Here is a 6,000-nt window from a genome sequence, read left to right on the forward strand (position 1 = left end):
GGCTGGTTACGTGACACCAGGACACAGAAAGTGTGAGTTCTAGCGTTCAGTTCACTTTCTCCTCTTGATTCTGTCTGAGGCCCTCAGCCATGGACCCGCATTCACAACAGGTCTTCCCACATCATCTAGATATGCTCCCACAGGTCCACCCTGAGGCTTGCTTCTTCAGTGGTATGTGTGGAGCCAGACCACTTTCTTGGAGACCCTGATGAATGGACTGAGGGAAAGCTAGCTCTGTGTCCTTGCCCAGGAGCAGTCCAGGCTGAGGCTGGGGCCGGGGCCTCAAAGGAGTTAAGGTTTTAGCTCCTGAGAGCCTAGGGTTTCCCTCTGAAGGACTGTGGTTGTTGGTCATAAGTCAGCTGTGTCCAAGGCATCCTGTGTTCTCTTTGTCAAAATCACTTGATTTAGCTATCTTCTTGGCACATTCCCCCTGAAAACAAATGTAAGATTCTGTATTTCTTTCTTTCTTTTTTGTTTTTGTTTTTCGAGACAGAAACGCTCTTTATAGCCCTGGCTGTCCTGGAACTCACTCTGTAGACCAGGCTGGCCTTGAACTCAGAAATCCACCTGCCTCTTCCTCCCAAGTGCTAGGATTAAAGGTGTGCGTTTGGCATACTCTGTCAGCATATGTAGGATTTTCTATCTTTTTCGTCTTCTCATCTTCTGGCTCTCCCACTTAGGACCCTGTTACTGGAGAGCAGCCTGCTGGCCCAGGTCAGTTCTAGCTTTTGTCCAGGTGACAGTATCAACACTTGAAAACTATGAGTTTCATACGTGCATATGCTGTATTGTATGTTCGACCCCTGTCACTCATACCAATCCCTTCTCCCTCCCAACTAGTTCCTCTTCTGCTTTCGTAGATTTTTGTTGTTCTTGACAAAGACCAAACAGGTCTCCTCAAAGCTGCTTGTAGGAGCAGGAATACCTCACACAGTTGTACACCACAGACAAGTTGAAGCCATGAAATGTGTTCTTCAGCTCCAGTGCCCCTTCTGGTAAGCTACATAGCTGTTCCTTCCCCAAGCACATGCACATACACACACATGCACATGCACACACACACACACACACACACACACACACACACACACACACACAAAGGACCAAAAAGTAAATGAAATTGTGAATAACGAATATGGCGAAATGATTACTGGCCAAGGCTGGAAAAAGTGTCATGTATAACTCTGCTAATTACTGCTCAGAGTATTCTATAGATGTTTATCTAACCTTTGCAACCATCCTTAAAGAAAGTGTTGCTATTATTTCAATTATACAAATGAGGCAGGTGACAAGAATCTCTAGGCTAAGGGTTTCCCAGGTTTGAAAATGGCAGACCTAGGGTACATCTCCAGGTGGACTGTCTCAAGGGTCTAATCTGTGTGTTATGCCTAACTACCTACACTGAGTCTACCGTGGGATCCAGTGGTGCTTTTTATTGTGGGTTTACAAGGAGTCCTGGGTGCCATTGTAGACATTTTCAGATATCTCCTCCCAGCAAGGTGCAGCAGCTGCTACACCACTGGCAGAGGGCACAGGAGTCCCTTTTCCTAGAATCAGCCTCTTCACCCTCACCCTGCTCTATCTCTAAGTCGTCAATTCCTCTACAAACCTTGATTTCAGTTGCTTTGGAACACTGGTGTCAGACAGTCAGGCTCAACCCAGAACCTGTTTCACTAAGGACTTATGCCATTATGGTTTGGTTTGGGTTTTCTTTTCCCCTCTCCGGAGCCTTCATAAGTGAACATGTAATACAGTGGTAGTAGTAAAAATAAAAGGAAGTGGGTTTAGAGAAGTCATCCCCTTTCCTTGCCTTCATATTAGCCTTCTTGTACCTTTATGAGCATCATTGTGCTCAGGCTTTATATGTTAAGAGCAGGATGATGAAGCAAAGCTTTTCCTGAGTTCTGATGTATGGAGAAGGGATTTAGTTTCTTCTCTAAAACCAGGATCATGCTTAGCAGAACTGGTAATGGCCTGGGACCAAGGCCTTGGGGAGATATAGCTTCAGGTCCTGCGAGCCTGGGACCAAGGCCATGGGGGAGGTATAGCTTCAGATCCTGCGAGTCAGCTCTTCCTATCTTCCAGGGCTGTGGTTATCAGTCCCAAGCCCTTGTGTGCACAGACTGTAATGTTCATGAGAAACCCTGGGTTCCCCTTGTGCAACATTGTTTGATTAGCTTCATACTGATTTTGCCCTCATCATATAATAGTTTCTGCTGACTCTGTCCCATCTCTGCCCTAAAAATAATATATAAGATGCTGTACATCTTAATAAGCTTGCTTGACATAAAACAGTTTATGCAAGGCCTCCTGGTCCCAAACTTTCTTCTCTATCATCTGTCCTCTGTCTCCTGATTAACTTGTCCTCTCACTCAGGATCCTGTCACTGAAAAACAACCTGCTGGTCCAGGTAATTTATAATTAATCTATAATAGATTTTCTTTCTTTCTAATGAAATTTCAATTTTTGAAACATGCGGCCACATTAAGGTGTTTTATGCAAGCACGTTAACAACATTAAAACATCTTCAATATGTAAAAATATAAGAGGATTTGTTGTTATTTTAAAGTAGACAGTGACATTTCCCCACTCCTCCCAGAGGATATACTGCAGTGTGTTCTTCCCAGTATTTTATAGTCCTTAGAAATGGGAAAGAGACGCCTCCTAGTGGCCTATGGGAGAATTACATACATCGTAAATAAATCTGATAGCCTATGCTTGAGTTTGAATTCTGTGGGGCTGAGGGTTTAATTCTACAGAAGGGTTTGGGTATTTTAAAATATGGCAGTGGCACACTTCATCCTGCCTGCTGTGACCTTCTGGTACCATCAGGCCATAAAATTACTAGGCCAAAATTTCAGTGAGTGATAAATGATTATTAATGAATCCCTACTATAGTCAGGTTGTAAGGATTCAGCCGCAATGCTCGGCGGTTTTTACAGGCTCATGGTCACACAGACCAGGAGACTGTGGGAGTGGGAAGGGAGGTATGGGATAGATGACACTGTGAGAACTCAGATAGACTCTTACCACAAATCCAAAAGTGACTAGTGCCGGGGAACAGTCAGGAGGGGGTGTGGTGCACGTGTGTCCCTGTTTAGAGTCATCTAGGAGCCTCTGAGTGTGCCTGTTAGGGACTTTCCAGAGAGGGTTAACTCAAGAGTCAAGACTTACTCCCCAAGAATGTGGGGAGCACCATGTCTTGGGCTAGGGTCCCAGACTAAAGAAAAGAGAACATTCGCAGAGCACACCACCACACACCTCTCTCTACTTTCTGAGTAGGAGCACAGGGGACCAGCTGCCCCACTTCCCTGCCATCACAGACAGAGCTGATCTCACTGTCCTTCCTTCCCTGCCTGCCATGACAGGCTCTCAAAGTGTGAGCTAAAGTAAAGTTGCTCTTTTTATGTTATGTTTGTTACAGCATCAAGAGAAATAACTAATGTTTAGTGGAAGCTTGGCAAACCGGAGTACAAGAGAAATGTCGGCACCAGAGCCCTGGTGTATGAAGTGTCAGAGAAGGGCAAGGACTCTATTGGGAACCGGGTTAGGGACCATACATGCTATACTTATAAAAAATGTGAGAGGCCTGCTCTTTTCTGAGGGGAGGCAAAAAAAGGGGTAGACCTGAGGGAGAGGGAAGGTGAGGGAGAGAGTGGGGGGACAGGAAAGAGAGGAAGGAAGGAAAGGAGAGGAGACTGGTTAGGATATAATATGTGAGAGGGAAAATTTTTAAAAAGAACTAAAGGAAAAAGAGTGCCTTAATAAACAAATCTACAAGTAAAAACAAAGAAAAGAAAAGAACCTGGCTGCATTCTGCCCATGTCCTGAAAATCTGAATGGAGAGGGATTCGAAAGCAATAAGCCAAGTTGTTTGGTGGAAGAAATTGTATGGCAGATCGTTCTGCAGACTGTGAAATGGTTGTTGCTTATTACACTTAGATCTGTGTTGAGAGAGTACAAATAAGTGGGAAACATATGTGTGCCAGAAAGACTTATTCAACAAACTAATGCACTGAGATAAGGAAGTCTCAATGCAAAACACACGTAACATGAAAAGCCAAGACAAAATGTCGCCTGCAAACATGTTTGACCAATCCCGTAGTCATGATCCCGATAGACTGACTTACATGAAATTCCAGACAAAGAATTCAAAAGAACATGAATGAACTTGTGGGTGGTTTGAGAATGATATGGATAATCTCCTGAAGGGAATCCTGGGAATGCAAATGGCTGGATTAAACAAAGGAAGCAATTCAACTTGTGAAAATAGAAATCAACAGAGACAGAAATATTGAAGAAAAACCAAGCTGAAAGGAAACTGAAAAGGAGATTCCATAAGTCAAAAAAGCAACTCAAAGGAGAACCCCAGGGTAGAACATCAAGGCCTGGAGACAACAGAGAGGAGTTAGATCACACCGTCAAACTCAATGGCAAATATTCTAAACTTCAAAGGAAATATACAAGATCTTTGCAACACCATGAAAAGGCTATATCTGCAAATTATAGACAAAGGAAAAAAATTCTATAGCAAAGTCAATAAAGTATTTTCAGTAAACTCATAGAAAAAAACTCCCCAAATGGAAAGAAATGTCCATTCAGGTACAGGAAAATCAAAAAGACAGAGCCAGAAAAAAGAATTCTCCACATAGATTGCAAGCTGGCACAACCACAATGGAAATCAGTCTGGCGGTTCCTCAGAAAATTAAACGTAGTACTACCTGAGGACCTACTATACCACTCCTGGGCATATACCCAGAAGATGCTTCAACATATAACAAGGACACATGTTCCAGTATGTTCATAGCAGCCTTCTTTATAATAGCCAGAAGCTGGAAAGGACCTGGATGTCCTTCAACAGAGGAATGGATACAAAAAATGTGGTACAGTTACACAATGGAGTACTACTCAGCTATTAAAAACAATGAATCCATAAAATTCTTAGGCAAATGGGTAGAACTAGAAAATATCATCCTGAGTGATATAGCCCAGTTGTAAAAGCACACACATGGTATGCACTCACTGATAAGTGGATATTAGCCCCAAAGCTCAGAATACCCAAGATACAATTCACAGACCACATGAAGCTCAAGAAGAAGGAAGACCAAAGTGTGGGTGCTTCAGTCCTTCTTAGAAGAGGGGACAAGATACTCACAGGAGGAAATATGGAGACAAAGTGTGGAGACCGAAAGAAAAGCCATCCAGAGACTGCCCCACCTGGGGACTCATCCCATATGCAGACACTAAACCCAGACACTACTGTGGGTGCTAAGAAGTGCTTGCTGACAGGAGCCTTATATAGTTGTCTCCTGAGAGTCTCTGCCAGTGCCTGACAAATACAGAGGTGGATGCTCACAGCCAAAAATTGGACTGAGCACAGGGTTCCCATGGAGGAGTTAGAGAAAGGACTGAAGGAGCTGAAGGGGTTTGCAGCCCCACAGGAAGAACAATATGAACCAACCAATATAAGCTCCCAGGGACTAAACCACCAACCAAAGAGTACACATGGAGGGACCCATTTTCTCCAGCCACATATGTAGCTGAGGATGGCCTTGTGGGACATCAATGGGAGAAGAGGCCCTTGGTCCTGGGAAGGCTCAATGCCCCAGTGTAGGGAAATGACAGGGCAAGGAGAAGTGGGTGGGTAGATGGGGGGAGCACCCTCAAAGAAACAGGGGGAGGGAGGATGGGATAGGGGGTTTCTGGAGGGGAAACCGGGAAAGGGGATAACATTTGAAATGTAAATAAATAACATATCCAATAAAAAGGAGAAAAAAAAGAATTTCCCACATAATGTTATAGTTTTAAAAAGAAATATTCAGAACAAAGAAAATATATTAAAGTGGCAGGAGAGGGGCTGAGTCACATACATAGGCAGATCCATGAAAATAAAAGCCAATTTTTCAGTAGAAACTCTAAAACTTGGTAGGGCTTAAAAAGATGGATGTCAAGTTCTGAGAGACCACAGCTACAAACCCATGTTATTGTATCCAGCAAAGC

This window comes from Mastomys coucha, unplaced genomic scaffold (assembly GCF_008632895.1).
Source record: "Mastomys coucha isolate ucsf_1 unplaced genomic scaffold, UCSF_Mcou_1 pScaffold15, whole genome shotgun sequence".
In the NCBI taxonomy this organism is placed as follows: domain Eukaryota; kingdom Metazoa; phylum Chordata; class Mammalia; order Rodentia; family Muridae; genus Mastomys; species Mastomys coucha.